General features: G+C 35.7%; 2 protein-coding genes across 9 annotated transcripts in view; both read left to right on the top strand.

The window, feature by feature from the left end:
- Nucleotides 1-17,926, top strand: part of LOC145693650 (uncharacterized) — a 363,723-nt gene that overhangs the window by 16,946 nt on the left and 328,851 nt on the right. The window lies entirely within an intron of this gene.
- The window catches only part of LOC145693651 (uncharacterized), a 226,476-nt gene that overhangs the window by 146,237 nt on the left and 62,313 nt on the right, over nucleotides 1-17,926 (top strand). The gene's annotated exons all lie outside the window — the stretch shown is intronic.

The raw sequence follows: 17,926 nt of genomic DNA, 5'->3' as shown, positions 1-17,926 counted from the left end.
AATATCGGTCATTCTGGATTATTTTTATATGTCTCGCCTCCCTAAGACCCCCTGGATAAAATTTAAAAAAAAAAAACGCTTCGTCTTGGTATGGAGCCTAGACCAAGGTACCCGTGACCCCATATTTGGTAACTCTCGGTCCACTCGTCTTGTCCCCAGGGCGCACACAGATAGACAGTCAAACACACAAACTCTTCATTTTGTTTATATTAGATTATGGAGCGCATGTGTTTCAAACACGCTCATAGCACACATTCATGTTTAGTACGTGGACTCGAACCGTCGGAAAATGTATTGTCCCACCGAGTATTTCGAACAATCTTATGGAATGTCCCGAATAGCCAGACCTCAGAATACATTTAGAAGTGTTTAATAATATTAGGTTTTTGAGGATAGTTCCTTTTTATAACTTTATTCTCGCATTTATTTACAGGGTAGAAATTATTAACGTTATCTGATGGATGGTTCCTTTTTAGCTTTTGCTTGTTTTCCTTTCCACCACTGACAACTGATGGATGGCATTAAAGCAGATGAAAACAAAGAGGTTAGCTGAAGACCGTGGAGGGTGGAAGATTGTCAATTGCTGCAAGTGACCTGCCAATAATGGCATAATACCTATGATGGCGATTATGATTTACTAGCAGAATACTTGCTCTTCGCACGGGAAGAATACGTTTCATTTTGGAGATAAACGGTTGAATTTGGATTTAAACGACATCGGAAGTGTCAGTGTTTATCTCAGCAAACCCGTGGACTGTGGATTCGACATTAATATCGGCCATTTTCGATCATTTTTATATATCTCTCCCTCCCCCAAGTTGCGGGACTGAATTTGGATTTAAACGACATGAGAAGTGTCACTGTTTATCTCCGCGACTTCGAAAACTTTGTATCTGAAACTAATATCGTCCATTTTCAATCATTTTTAAATGTCTCCTTCATCGTCCTCCCCTAAGTTGTAACATCAAAGGAAATGATATAAACCAGTCCAGGCCCGAACCTCATCTATGTTGAAAATTTGATCGAGATTGTCGGGTGGTTCAAGGGGTACGAAATCACAAACGTAGTGGCTTTCGTTTATATATATAGAAAGAGAGAGAGAGATTGATTAAAAACATGTCGATCATTCGCGACATGTCGTCCCCGTTAAATAATCCAATCAATCTAATAAAATTGAGCACACCAAGTTATTGACAGAAATAAAATGTGAAATTATGAATAAAGTATAATTTGTAATTACCATTCACAGGGTGTCTGTCGGTCACGAAAGTCACGAATGTCACGAAATCAGAGAACGGTCATAAAAGTCACGAAATTTAGCGTTCAGGTCACGATTTTTTTTAACTGTGCAAATGTAAGTACAGATTGAAAAATTTTGTTCTATAAAACGTCAAAATTCACTACCAAAAATGTCTATGGTCGGCTTGATAGACGCTACCAAATTGCAAGCAAAGTACGTTTCTATCGCATGGAGGAGAATTCGGCCTAATTCGCACCCGAATTCGCTATTGAAAATGTTAAAAAAAAATTATGATTTGGTAAAGAAAAGGTCACGAAAAAGTTACGAAATTTCATTTTGGAATTTTAATAGACACCCTGATCCACAATTTAAATTTAGGATAGGCTTCACAGACGGCACAATTCCGTGAAATATGCAGGATTTACAAAGGGAGCATCAGATGAACAAGGTTTGGAACCTCTGATATATATATATATATATATATATATATATATATATATATATATATATATATATATATACGAATTAACAAACAAAACAAAATAGAAACCCACTTCAACGAAAACTTGATAGTCGTTGAATATACGTATTAATCTGCTGTCTCTATAGAAATTGAACTGCACCTCCTCAACCCGTAGATGAGATGGTCAGGAAAATGGCGATACTTATAATTTATATGTAGACATCTATCAAATTTGGCCCGGCATCAACGGAGTCGCCACCCTCGCGCGTAACGGCTTGGGAACTTCAGAAGGTATCCAGATTCAATATGTATATACATATATATATATGATTTTTGATCAAAGATAGACATAGAAAAACAAATAAAACATAAGATACACATGCAGTTTTATCGTCTATTGCAAAAATATATTACATGAAATAATAACAATAACAGTCAACATGCAGAATTAAAATGACTATGTAGTCCATGCATTTGGTTTATCGATTGGATAACTTTCTTGATCGTATCTTGCTCCAATGTTACCATGACATCTCGATAGCTATACATTTCTGCTCATAAATACTGCTTATTATTATTATTATTATTTGCACAGAACAATTACTCATCTCCGCCATTTTATAAAAATATTCTTCCTCTCGTAGTAAAACATTCATCATCATCATAAATATTTATCGTATTTTTATTTTCTTACTCATATCTATCCATCTATCTATTATAATCATATTTCATTTATATTTTCTTATATATTTTTAATCATTTTTACATAATCAAATATCATAGATAACTTTTGGCGGATTTAAGTACTCTATTAAAATTAATAATAATAGTAGTTCTGTATTAAAATAAATATACTATCGTGATGTTATTTCAAGTGATAAACTCATTTGTTATCATATATGGAACATGGTAAGTATTACATTAGTGTGCACAATTAGATTATATTTTTCATCAATAGAATCCAACTAATGAAATTAGATACATGAAATTTAGAAAACTTATTTAACTTTGAATAATTTTGAATTTAATTAATCCAGTTATTGGCAGTGGTAGCACATTTATGGAGAATAGGGAGAGGGAAGTCTCTCCCGACCTGAACTTTAGATTAAAATTGCATTTTTATTTGCTTATACATTTGGAAACATTTAACTTTTCTTTATTTACTAAGATTACCTGGAATATTTTTTTTCTTTCCAGCACTTCTCAGCAGATTTTTCGATATGTATATCAACTTAATCACTCTTCACGTACAAATTCTTAATTCATTCCATAATGTTCTAGATTAGTACATTTAGTTTGTTTATTATTTTCGATTAGAAAAATTTAAATCAAGAATTATATCTTCTGATACGGACCGATGTCCACACTGTCACATAAAATTTAGAAAATCTGTAATGCGGTGCTGATGTACAATAGCGCTGTAATGCGGTGCTGATGCACAATAGCGGGGCATTACAAAATCTATAAGTATTATTTGTCTAAATAAAAATCGAAAGTCATGAGAATATCCCCTGGAAACGCACCCTTACGGACCAGAGTAGAACAGAGAGAACTTGAAAGAGGTCGATAGTTTAAAGTATCTGAGAAGTATTTTGACAAGAAACGCTTACTGCACCAAAAATAACCATAGTTAACACATTGATCGCCATGTGTATCACAGGTGATACACACGGTGTCTTCCGCCTACGCTTCGTGTATCGTTTCTGATACACGTCAACTTGGCGCTGGCAGTAAAATTTACAAAATATATACTGGCGATCAATGTGTTAAAGAAGCATTCAATAAGAAAAGATTACTCTTATCTAGCAGCCTTAATATTAGACTAAGGAAGAAATGAGTATTGGATTTTATGGTTCTGAGACTTCGATATTACGGAAATTAGAGAACTATTTAGAAACTTTTGAAATGTGATGTTGGAGGAAGGTGGAGAAAATAAAATGGAGAAAGTAACAAACGAAGATGTTCCAAAACGGATAGGAGAGAAGAGGACGCTTCTAGCAAGCATCCATCGTAGGAAAGAACAATTGGATTGGATACATCTTGCGAACAAATGGTCTTCATACTGCCATAGAAGGAACGATGGAAGGAAACCGAGGAAAGAAAAACAACTGATTTATGATTTTAAAAAAACGGAAGAAAATGTTGGAGGGTAAAAGAGAAAGTTGAAGATCGAAAAACGTGGAAGAATAGTTTCCAGGCCAAAACCTACAAAATAAATAAATAAAAATAATAACTTCATTATTTCCAGAACCTGCCAAAACGCGGATTACTTAAGAATAAGAAAAAATATTAACTATAAATTTGAATAACTACTGCGCCTATATTTTTCAGCAAAAAGTTTGACATTATAAATTTGGCGCTGTTCATGAATTCTCGCATTTAAAAGCATGTGATACTGTTTTCTCAAATGTTATCAGTTTGTCCTATTAACAAATCTCGTATATTAAAATTAGTATTATACATGTGTGTGTTGCAGACATTGGAATTTGTTATGATGATAGAGTAACACATGGTGAAGACTTGCTGAATAGAAATGACGTGGTCTATGATTTCTTCACTACAAGAGAACAATTTTGCACAACAGCATATGTTCTCTATCTGAAGCCAACACACACACGTGCATTAGAAAATTGTGGTGGTGTCCTTGTGGCATCAGATCGTGAATTAAAAGAAGTAAAGAGAATTTTTTTATTTGCTGCCTTTGAAGTGGAGTTATTTTTGACAAGAGACGTCGTGGTTGATACTTCCTGGCACCATGCCCCGTTCGTTTACGTTTCTCCACATTTGCTATTCCCATTTGGAGAACGTTAGTACATAGGACGAATGCTTTGTTGAAGGCTACGCATCGAAGACAGATTGAATTCGAGGAGAAGTAGGTTTTCCTGAACACAAAGAACCAAATGTGGGAGGTTAATGTTATTCTATGGACATACTTACAACTTAGAGAAGAAGTCGGGCGTATAGAACAGAGTAATTGAGACAGAAACGATAGTGGCATGAGCATGCTTTGTTTGTGAACATTATAACTACGCAATTTAATTGTATTTTATTGTGTTGTAGATGGCTTGCATTCAACGTACATAACGAAAGAGTAATTTGATCTCTTGGTTTTGGGAAGAATAGATTTATTTACAAACTAACAGATACAGCTTCAAAGATCATGATACACTGGAAATCATTAAAGCTTCAAGGATCATGGTACACTGGAAATCATTAAAGCTTCAAAGATCATGGTACACTGGAAATCATTAAAGCTTCAAAGATCATGGTACACTGGAAATCATTAAAGCTTCAAAGATCATGGTACACTGGAAATCATTAAAGCTTCAAAGATCATGATACACTGGAAATCATTAAAGCTTCAAAGATCATGGTATACTGGAAATCATTAAAGCTTCACAGATCATGGTACACTGGAAATCATTAAAGCTTCAAAGATCATGATACACTGGAAATCATTAAAGCTTCAAAGATCATGATACACTGGAAATCATGAAAGCTTCAAAGATCATGATACACTGGAAATCATGAAAGCTTCAAAGATCATGGTACACTGGAAATCATTAAAGCTTCAAAGATCATGATACACTGGAAATCATGAAAGCTTCAAAGATCATGATACACTGGAAATCATTAAAGCTTCAAAGATCATGGTACACTGGAAATCATTAAAGCTTCAAAGATCATGATACACTGGAAATCATTAAGCTTCAAAGATCATGGTACACTGGAAATCATTAACGCTGTTGATATCTCCTCATCTTTGTTTCTTAGCTCATTTATTTATACGGAGAAGTGTTTTTTTTTTAATTATAAATGAGAGGACTTAATTAATTTGAGATACTTCTTCAGATCTTAGTAAATATCACGTGCGTTCTAAAGCTTTCTAATTATATACAGAGTGTTTCAAAACAACACCGGCAACGTTTGGGAAGTGATTCCTGACACCAAGATAAGACAAAAAGTATAGACCAACCTGGGTGAACAAATGATTCCTTTCACAGTTATAGGCTGCCGAAAACATGGGGAAAAAATGATGTTTAAAAATCCGTAGCTCCTAAACTATAGGACCACCATAGTCGGGTTAAAACTTCACTTAGGAACTACTATGTGCCTCATCCAGACTCCTGCCGTACTTCCGCAACAATTTTTATAGAGCTAGTTGGTGAGCACTTCAAATTATATGCCCATAGCCAAACTCCCTCTAGAAAAAGTGTTGCGTGAAACATGAATTTTTGGATAGGGCACATATTATTTCCTACGTGAAGTCTTGACCCGACTATGATAGGTGCCTTAATTTGGAGCCATGGACTTTTAAAGTTAAGTTTTTCATGTTTTCGGCAGCCTATAACTCCGAAAGGAAACATTTTGTACACCCAGGTTGGTCTATACTTTTTGTCTTATCTTGGTGTCAGGATAGGAATTATGTCCCAAATGTTATCGGTGTTATTTTAAAACACCCTGTATATAAAGGAAAAAGTCTTGACCGACTGACTGATCAACACCCAGGCCAAACTGCTTAAGCTAGAAACTTGAAATGTAAACGATACATAGTATTTGCCACGTATGGCACTAGTAAGGAAGGATTTTTGGGAATTTGACGTGGATGAGGCGGAAATATGGGTTACAACTAGTGATGGACAGTGAGAATATTCCCGGTGGGAAGGAAAATAAAAATCAGAATATTCCCGGGTTTTTTCCCTAGCATATAAATTCCTTGGAAGGATTTATTTCCATTTCTGTATTTTATCTTCCAAATAATAAGAACCGTATGACTAATTACTTTATTTTTATTTATTATGATTTATTTCTGAGCTTTAAATAATTTGGAGATTAAGAAAATAAAATTCGTTGCCTGTCTTGATATAACTAATCATATAATTTATTAGTTCCATTTCCATTTGCACTAAAAAGTAGCAAAGTACTAATTTACAAATGATGTAAAGAACTAGTTTGTAAAGTAATGTAAAAATTATGTAGAAATAGAGGGGATGGACGTCGGTTTGTCTCCTGCCTCTGACTCAAATTTGTGAATAGGTACTCAGACTTCTCTTACATGTCAATTAACGCATGGAATTTCGACAAATACGTAGAAAGAAAGGTCGTACGTGGCAATGTTACGTGCTAAATTATAAAGATAAGTAAGTATCTTGCAAATATTGTGAAGAAAAATATGTATGCTCAAATGTTAATAAATTGCTGAGACATGTATTCTTCTGGCAGTTACCCAATCTAATTTGTTTATAAGATTTGGAAATTTAATGTGTTTATAATATCAGTAGTAGAGTGAAATTTAGAAAATCCACTTACTTACAAATTTAAAATGTTTAGCGGTATAAAAATATGTAGACTTACTATACCATTTTTTCCACATATTTACTTTCATAGAACATATTGTAAGTAAATATACATTTATGTGTACTCCCTAAATACGTATAATAAAGTAACATAGTACCGTTCAGAATATACATTTTAAAGAATTCTCTGGAGATAACTGTAATAATATAGGTACTGTGATTAAAAAAAAAATGAAATCATAATATAGTAATAGAATGCAATTTTCTTTGTGATTGTACAAAAATTCCCGGGAAAAATCCCATTTTGGGAATATTCCCGAAAAATATCTTCACGGGAATTTACCCATCACTAGTTACAAGCAAGAGCGCACCTACGGGGGACACTGGGTTCGGACCATCCCCAAATGCTTTCTAACTCAACATACTTTTGTACATTTTCTCAATAAATCTATATTTATTTAATAGGGAAATGATTCATCTAGGATGAAAATTTGATCTTCCACTTCATCTGTACTCTTTCTCTTATAAAAACAATATAGTTCTTTTTTTAAAATTTGAAATAGAGGTGGAAGTATTTTACAATTACTTGTTGTCTTTTTGGGTGCAGAAGAAGACCCGTTCAATACTACATAGACGTATGCCAAAGCTTGGATCTCTCCTAACAAACATTTCTGGGTTATACTATCCATAAGTCGGAGGACTTTTCAAACTCTTCAATATTATAAGCTGTTTAACGAAACAAGAAACGTCCAAAGATGAGTCATTTAAACATGACAATTCTTTGGACGTTTCCTTTGATTTATGCACGGTGGCTCAGTGGTAGAGCGTTTGATATCAATGTTATTTTATGCACTTTGTGTTTTGTATGTGAACTAATGGTCGTAGTACTAAATATATTCGTTTTTTTTTTTTCTACTGTCGAACATCAAATTGGATTAAGTTCTGAACTTCAGTATTAAAATTGGTTGAACGGCAGGTGTCTCTATGGTTGAAGAATCAACTTAAGCTTTGATTCTCAAAATTCGTTTTTGGTTACTTGTGTTCATCCATATTTAAATAAATAAAAATATAGATATTCCCTTCGTTTTTTTATAAATAAAAACAATGTGTATGCATTCTGCTATTATTTGGACTTTGCTTGTATTCATGTTTAAATAAAGTCTCATAAAGCAAACAAGAAGAAAAAAAGTTCCTGGAAACGGCTTCTCTTAACTCTTAACCTTTTACTGAACTTCAAAGTTATGACATCATAACCTCAATGTTGCCAATACGAGCCTCATGCCAGAGTCTCGTCGCAATATTTGGAGTCTTACATACAAAACTCATTTAAGCTCTCTAATGCTTACATAGTTACTGACCTCGTCTTAAGCCAAGGATACCCGGGTTCGATTTCTAGTAGTCGTACAAGTAGTTCTAATCGCCAATAAAATATACATAGTCGGGCAAAAAGACTTCCCGTATTTGAAGAGGGCGCTGTGTAAGTTGTGGTGGGGACACGGTGGCGGAGGGGAAATCGATTCATAGCGGTGTACGATGCCATTTTCAGTAGTCGCAATGGCGTGGCGCGGTGAGCTTGGTGCGTTTGCTGTGGAGTGTATTCGTAATATCGGTTCTGTGAATACTACTCAGCGAGCATATCGCACTCGATTCGTAGTTGGCCGATAAGACTCTGTTCCGGATAGAAAAACTATTCAAGTTTGGGTTCGAACTTTTGAGCAATAGATTCTGTAGGGAAAAAAAAAAAAAAAAAAAAACGCCTTCCAGGCAGCTGACTTACGACATCGGGGTAGAAAAGTTGATTCCATGATATGACCTTTGTCTGAATTCCAGTGGTGATTATGTTGAAAAGTAGTACCATCTGTGTTGTATCTATGGCAAAAATGTCTCAAGATCACTGTGCCTTTGTGTTTCCCACTTTAGAAAAACTTACATCCTAAACGCTCCTCGTAGCTTCGTAACTGTGTACAGGGTGGCCCATAATTATACAGTATATATGATGTTTCAAGACTGCGGTAAAGAAACTAGCAACATAACTTGAACATAAAATTGAACATTAACACATTACTCTCATATCTTTCCTTACAAGAATTTTAATCTCTGTTCTCCATGGCATGGTCTACCGATGCACCATCCGAATTGATACATACCTGGAGACGAAGAGGATGTTGTCACAAGCAGCTTGGTAGACCCGTACTGGAACCCTGTGGAACTCTTCTGTGATAGCTTCTCATAGTTTGGCCAAATTGCGTAGTGATGTTAATTCACTTTGTCCTTTAAAAGACCCCATAAGAAAAAGTTAGGTAGTTTTAAATCGGGAGATCAAGCTGGCCACTCCACAGACCCACGTCAACCAATAGAATGTTTCGTTCAGCCACTCTCGCACTGGTATGGCATAGTGTGAGGGTGCTTCATCTCCACCGTTATTCCCAGTTTCAGGCTACACAGTGTTGCCATATCGAAACTTTTTGTCCAGAATTACAAATTCTGCAGTCAGTCAAACATATGCATAATTATGAGCCACCCTATATAATTTAAATAAAAATAAAATCTGACCAAACCAAACATTTAAATAATGTTAATAAACTATGTTATAGTTTTAGCAATAATATCATTACCTTCATTAACATACATTATCTTAAGATATCTTAAGATGAAGGCAATGAAATTTTGCGAAACTGTAAAACAGTGTAATATTAAGTGTTTGATTTCGCCAGATTTTATATTTATTTAAAATATAACTAAATAAAATTTCTCATTGTGAACGTCACTGCCTTCTGTATTATAAAGTAGTACAGACAACTTTATTTGCTATTTTGCCCTTAAAGTAACAAAATAGAGTAAAAAGTAGATATCTCGAGATCTTTTCGTGAAATATCGCGTCATATCTAAAATAAGATGCTAATAACGTTGTTTCGAATTTCTTTTCGTTTTTTGTATTTTGTTTGGTAGCTGTGGCAGAGCCTTAACATTGTGTTCGTAGATGAAGGTTGTGAAAATGTCAAGCCCAGGACGTCCTCTTACTCAGCCATTGATTAGGGTAGGGACATTTAACTCCATTGACCTTTTCACTGAACAATGTTGTGTGGTACGCCCGGAATAAAAGGAGAGGCAGGGAATAAGTAGCATCCTCCACCATAGAACAATAGAGATGGTCTTTTTCTCCGTTATTTCTTATGATCCGTACAAATGTAATTTCCTCTTCAGTTATTATGGACTCAATGATGCTTGATGAAGCTTTCAGCTCACAGCTAAATGGCTTAGGAAGTTATATTTCTTTATGTGGTTCCTAATACGAGACTTACAGGTTCCTAATTCTGACAAAATAATTCATTCTATTTAAAAAAAATACTGATATACATAACAATAAATATCGTCTAATAAACAAATAATAATAATAATAGTAACCAATAGCAAGTAAATATCGCCAAGCTCTCCACTGACTTCTATCTTTAGCTAACTGCATCCAGTTTCTACTTTGTATTCCAATCTCGGCGAGATCCATCTTAATATTGTCCTCCCATCTGCGTCTAGATCTTCCTAATGGTCGTTTTCCGATTGGTCTTCCTGTCAAGACTTTGAAAGCGTTTCTACTTTCTTCCATCCTAGCTACATGACCTGCCCACCTATCCTTCCAGACTTGATGACCCTAACAATGTTGGGTAAACCATATAAATTATGTAGTTCCTCGTTATGAAGTTTCCGCCATTCCCCATTCCCGTTCCTCTTGGGTCCGAATATTCGTCTCAGGATCTTGTTCTCAAATACTTTCAGTCTGTTCTTCCCTCAGAGTAAGTGACCATGTTTTGCAGTCATACAAAACAACAGGCATGATTATCGTTTTGTATATTTTAAGCTTCAAATTCCTCGACAGAATTCGCGACGACAAGAGATTTTGAACCCGAATCCAAATTTTCGAAACCCTAGGACGATTGTCTGTCAAATTTGTTTTATGGCCAAAACACATGTGTATCCTCCCTAGCCAAAATCACTCGGTTTTCTCCCATTAAAAAAAAAAAAAATAAAATAAAATAAAATAAAATAAAAATAAAAAAAATGCCACGGTCAAGCACTCTGGGGTTTCGAAATTTGGATTCAGCGTAACACAATATATCGAATCAATACCTGGGGTCTGCTGCACAGAACTTTTTTTTTTTTTTTTTTTTTTAATATATGATTTGTTACGTGTATCTTTCCTGTCCAAAATCGCCCAAGTTTTTCGCCCACGGTTAATTGTCCTAGGGTTTCGAAATTTACATTCGGCCTAACAAAATACACCGAATCAGTACCCTGGGGTCTCCTGAACAGAACATTTTTTTTTTTTTGTATGGCTGTTTGTATCCCCTTATCCAAAATCGCTCAAGTTTTTCGTCCATTAAAAAAAACAAAAAAACATTCAATCGTCTTGGGACTTTCAATTTTGGATCTTGATTAACAAAATACATTGAACTCATACCTTGGGGTGCGCTGCACAGAACTTTTTTTTTTGTGTGTGTGTGTGTGTGTGTGTGTGTGTGTGGCGGTATTCCTTTCTTTTAGCCTAAACGGCATATCCGTAGGACGTTCAATTAAAATATTTAAATAAATAAATACAGTATGGCGCTAAATTCGTTGTACAAAAGGAGAGGAGTGATTCCTAAGAGTAAAACAAAGTTACAATAAACATAGGGCGAAAACCTCATCGTTTACGTGTTATAGGCTGCCGAAAACATGAAAAAAATGAATTCGAAAGGTCCATAGCTCCAAAACTATGGGATCTACCGTAGTCGGGTCATGACTTCACTTAGGATCTAGTATGTGCCCTATCCAAAAATGTGTGTTTCAGAATCCTGAGATGCTTCCACAACAATTTCTTTAGAGGGAGTTTGACTACGGGCCTATGATATAAAGTACTCTCCAACTACCTCCATAAAAATTGTTGCGTGAGTACCTTGGATTCTAAAACATGTAATTTTGGATAGAGCACATACTAGTTCCTAAGTGAAGTCTTGACCCGACTTTGGTAGGTCCCAGTTTTGGAGCTATGGACCTTTAGAATTAATTTTTTCACGTTTTCGGCAGCCTATAACACGTAAACGATGGGGTTTTGCCCTATGTTTATTGGAACTTTTTTGTTTGTTTTACTCTCAGGAATCACTCCTCTATTTTTGCACAACGAATTTAGCGCCATACTGTATACTGAGAAATATAGAATTTATATTTTTTTAAGTGTAAAACTGAAAAATGTAATGCGCACGCGTTACGTGACCTAGAAAGGGACACTTTACCACGGATCCACTGTATCTCCTACCTTAATAAATGTCATTGAGTAGTAATCATTGCAAGTTCTTTGTAGTCCGTGTAAGAACAGACGTGACATATTTTTTGCTTGTATTTGCGCTTTATTTGCCAAAGTCCGGTTATTCTGATGTCTCTACGCTATTATGTCATCGCAGAAGCATGAAGTTCTTAAGTAAACGCAATATCATCATCGTCAAAACACTTCATACAGTCAATAAGCTTGTCCAAGTTAATCAACCGTGTCATAAGCTAATAAAAATGACGATGGAATTATTCTTTGCTGTTGATACTCTTTGTCCATTTCTTATACATAAAGACGCCTTTGTGTTTGCAGTTGAAGGAATTCAGATAAAATTTGAAGAGGTAAAAACTTCAAATTCGATGCGTAGAAGCTATGAAAAGAAGAACGAAGGAAAAACCTATAAACAGCATATTACTTGATGCAAAACATGTTTCACATGGCCACCACTGTCAGTAGTTTTTTTTTTTTTTTTTTTTTCCTGTTCAAGATGCAAGGATCTAGAGCAGACGGTTATTGCAAGGTTATCCTTTCCTGTGGTAATCCATATGAATTTTCACGCCTGAAGACCTTAGATTTCAGAAGGTTGACCCGGTGGATACCCGGTGGGTGTGCCCCTGCCCAGGCCGGTAGCCAACCCCAAAATGTAGGCTGGACCGGATGAAGGTAGGGGGGCCCGATCCAACCATATTATAGTTCATTTGCAAGCCTATCATGAAAATTTTAGAAGGGGCCAGGAAAAATTTAGGGGGGCCCGGCCCCCTAGACCCCCCTGGATACGGGCCTACTCCTGCCTCCACCCGTAATCAAACGTGAAACCACTCGCCTCTAGAGTACGTGGAATAACCATTTGTCCAAATGAGAACATAAGTAGAGCATTATAATACTTGTATTTCATCTGTATAAGATCCAACGAAGCGAGAAATTACAGGAAGGTGAATAATCTTTTGTTTGGTTCATCCTGAGTTTGTTGGTGCGCAAAAAGTTTCTCTCTCATTATTCCGTGATTATTATATAGTAGGCATTTTCTCTGAGTAGCCTCTTATTATATTAATAAGAACTTTCACTTGTTTACTTGTCATCATTAGTGTCTTTGCACCCAAGTGTAGAAGACTAGCCTTAAGGGAAAATGATCCTTTTTATATGCTTTGCTTGCCCTCTTTAGTAGTGGAAAGCTTAATGCATGTTTCAAAATTTAATTATCATATAAAACAGTAAATATGTAGCTAACTCTTTTTATAGTTAATTTCAGTTTTAGAGCGTTTACGTGTAGTACGTGGAGTCCTTGGTTCGAAGCCCGGTCAAGTGAGTTTGTGGTGGACAGCATCCTGTCCGTGGGTTACTCCCGTTTACTTCTACATTCTCATTCCGCCCATTCTATTCATTATCAACTTTCTTTAATCATCCGTTTCCCTTAGCCTACATCAATGGTAGAGTGCTTACCTGTGATGTGTGGGGTCCCTTGGTTCAATCCCCGGCCAAGTAAGTTTGTGGTGAGCAACATCGTGTCTGTGAGTTTTCCCGGAGTACTCGTGTTTCCTCCCACATTCTCACCTTCCACTATTTCTTCCATTATTATCCACTTGCTCTAATTATCGTATCTCTTATTCTTAGTCTAAACGGTATGATTAGTGCGGTGTTGAACTGAAAAACTTCATTTCATTTGTTTCAATTAATCTAAATAATAAATAATTTATTATTAGTATTATTAAATTATTATTGTTATTAAATAATAATTTATTATTAATTTTAATTTATTTAATTGTAAATAATTAATTAAGATTTGAATCTTTACCGCGAAAAAGGAAATGAAATGTAATCTTTAGTTTTACGTCCCGTGATTATGGCAGTTAGGCTAAAGGAGACGGCGATTATGAGAAATGAATGAAATGGTGGAATGAAGAAAGTGGGAGGAAACAGGAAAACGCCGAGAAAACCCACGAGCACGGTGATTGTCCACTACAACGTCCACACGGCGCGAACTGGGATCGAACCAGGGACCCCAAGCACCGGAGATGAACGCTCTACCACTGAGTTACCGCGCCCCCTTTCACCGCGACAAAGGACTTAGAGGGCGTTTGATTCCTCACTTAGTTTCCGACTGAATAGGCCTATAGGCGTAATGCCACCTCCTATGTATGTTGTTGCAATTATATTAAAAAAAAAACATTGTCCTCTACCCCTGTGTGTATTTAAAAAAATATACAGTATTTGTACAGTAAAGCCACAATTATCCACGAAATTGGGTAGCAAGAACACCACAGATACCGAAAATCGCGATTAACCAAAAAAAAAAAAAAAACTAAAAATAAGGTGCAAACAAACAAACAAAAAATTTTTTTCGTAATTAAATTATTATGAAATATTCATAATTAACCCTCCAGTGATCGCATGCAAACTCTCACTGAACAATGAATGTAATTTACTATCACTCAATCACTCTCCCCAATTTCCGTTTTTTCATACCTCACAACAATCGGCTTCTGTTTATCAGAGTACGTGCTTCGAAACGTGCACTATTGTTGGAAATATTGACTTTAACCGTGCAATTTATTTTTGTGTTGTAGAACATAGAATACTTATTTGCCTAGAAAGTATCAGTCCACAGCGACAAGTTACTTTAAAAAATAATAGCACGACTGCAGCAGGGGTATTTTATTTTATTTTATTTTTTGGTGGCACTCACGGGTAATCCGGGCTTTACTGTACTTACATTTCTGTAGATTACAGATATGGTAAGCACATAATTTACTTATTATTTTAAAAAACGTTACAACCCTCTTTACTTTTAAATTTTGCTAGTGTAGGCTAATGCAGTAATACAGCGAATTTTCTCTAAGTACCCACGATAATATTGAGGAAAATACCTAATTGCTTTGCTTATGCTTCAACTCCTGTTAAGTTGAAATATTCCCGTGTCACTAGGTGTACACACTACCCACAAGACCAGCGAGGAGGCCAGTTAAAGGAGGAAGCTTCTTTTGGTAATTTAACAAAGGACAAAATACTCTTGAGTTCATTCGCGGCTAAGCGGTTAGTGTTCACGCCTTTGGCGTGGGAGACTCGGGTTCGAGGTTTGAGCTACTCTTTAGGCAGCTGCGTATTGTGCCTAGTCAGTAGTTCGGTGCTGAATGTTACCGATATCAGTCCAGCAAAATAACAAACGATTTTGCAGATAGTTTAGGATAAGGTATCAAAAAAAAAGTATTTATTCTAACCACTGTTGTCTACGAGTCCAGAAGTGCATTCCAAATTTGAGACGGGCCACGGTGGCTCAGTGGTAGAGTGTTCATCTCTGGTGCCTAGAGTCCTTGGCTCAGTTCCAGCTTGCATGAAGTGAGCTTTGTGGTGGACAAACACAGTGTGCATGTGTTTTCTCGGGGTTCCCCCGTTTCCTCCCACTTTCGTCATTCCACAATTCCATTCATTTCTCATCATCATCGTCTCCTTTAGCCTAGCCGGCATAACCATGGGACGTAAAACTTAAAGATTTTATTTATATTTTTTTTCAAATTTGAGACATCCTCGAGAAGTTTGTTAAGAGTCTTCATCCCGGCGAAATTAAAATACCGCTAATTTTACAGTAAGTATGTGATATCTTCAAATAGATAAAACATAATTGAAATACGGAACAAGAGCGCCTTAGACAATATTATTTTGTGTGAGGTACCGTTATCACAAGTCGTCTAGTGACTTTATGTTTTCAACTGTTTAGAAACGCGAAAATAAATGCCGATTTTCAAAATGGCTCGAAATCGAAAGCAGGTAAGTGAGTCGTGATAACGGTATCTTATATAAAATGATATTGTCTAGGGCGCTCTTATTCCACATTTCGATTATCGTTTATCTATTTGAAGATATCATATAATTACTTTAAAATTAGCGTTATTTTAATTTCGCCGGGATGAAGACTCTTAAGTCTGGTGAGCATAGAACACCCGAATATGAGATCTCAAACGCTATTTAGTGTTACATGATTCATTACATACAAAAGTTATAAATTTATAATGTTTACGAACACAATGAAAAGTATTTATCAGCGTTTAAAAATATGCAAGCTAGTACACAATACACTCCAATATGTGTAAATATTGTCATACCACTCCGTTCATGAAGTTTTCGTCATACAAAATGATTCTAATAACTTCTAAATAAAATTAAGAAAAAATCAAGGCATAAATTTTGTACATACACGTAAATTTACAAAACGACATGAAAAAGAATTGTTCGATAATTGAGACAAAATGAGACGTGTCATGAGTACCATTAATCAGGGGCGTCATTTAGGGGCAAGGGGGCAATTGCCCCCCTGAATTTGAAATTTATATAGATTTCATCAATAGAATAATATTAAATCAGTGAAAAACGCAAAATTTTACTTACAACAATTGTTCCCCCCTCCCAAGCAGAATTGAAATGACACTGTTGGCATTAATCGTAAACACGAGGCTTTGCATCTCCAAGATATCATCAAATATTAAAGCATATAGGAAAATAGGGTGTTTTCTTGTAGTCCATCCGACACGTTATTGTAAATCATGTGTTGGATCCACCCTGATTTTCTTGAATCCAATTTTGTGACGCTACATAGTTTGCTGCTTAGATTTACATAAATGACTACAAAAGCAGATGAAACGAAAAAAAGATTTGGAAGAATCGAAAAGACAAAGATTCCTTCAAGAATTGAAACGAGACAAGATTTGTACCAAATTTAACAATACGATACGAAAAAAAAGAAGAAAATAAACATTTCCTGTTTCGTAACACTATAAAATATTGTATTCGTTAAGGGAAGTTATACTTTATTACTCTTCGTTTTTTTTTTTCAGTATAAATGGTAATAAGTGAAATAACGATGGATGAACTAATGAATATCTTTGAACTAGATGAACATTTTGAGCTCGAACTCAGTCTTAGGTGGCCAAATACACTTTCTCTCTCTCTCTCTTTTTTTATTTGTCAGTTTAACGTCCCAGGATTATGCCCGTTAGGCCAAGAGAAACAATGATTAAGGCAAGTGAATGACGATGAAGAAATTGGTGGAATGAGACTGTGGGAGGAAACGGGAGTACCCAGAGAAACTCACTGACACAATGCTTTTCATCACAACTTACTTTGCCCGGGATCGAACTGAGGATATACCAAATATAACTAATAAACTAATTGGAAATCTTCCATTAGCATTTTAATAGTGATTTCTGTAAGGAAAGTGTAGTAATGCACACTCGCGCAAATCCCTGAAGTTTGAGGGGGTTATGTCCCCCAATCTTGGAACTGGAAGGGACTGTCCCCCCGAATAATCCGATTTGAAATTGTTTTCGGAGGAGAAATGTGATTATTTGTGTCCGACTGCCATTTCATCAACATCACCTGATATATAATACACAACAGGTTCACCTCAAAAATCAGATTCTTCTAGCGTAATATGAGTCTCATTTCCCCGCCAGAATAAGCCTCAGATCAGCCCGCCTTCCAATGTTGACAAAACTCTTCTCTCCCTGATCCTCCACAGTATTGGTTTTCAACTTCATAAATATTTTGAACTTCATAAATATTATATATATGGGAACGGTCTTACCCTTCCCCCCAATGTTTAATACAGGTCTGCCACGATGATAGTGTATAAAATA

The sequence above is a fragment of the Thermobia domestica genome, chromosome 8, assembly GCF_964235325.1.
Source record: "Thermobia domestica chromosome 8, izTheDome1.hap1.1, whole genome shotgun sequence".
In the NCBI taxonomy this organism is placed as follows: Eukaryota; Metazoa; Arthropoda; class Insecta; order Zygentoma; family Lepismatidae; genus Thermobia; species Thermobia domestica.
The sequence above is the reverse complement of the archived record's forward strand: the minus strand, read 5'-3'. Positions and strand labels throughout refer to the sequence as shown.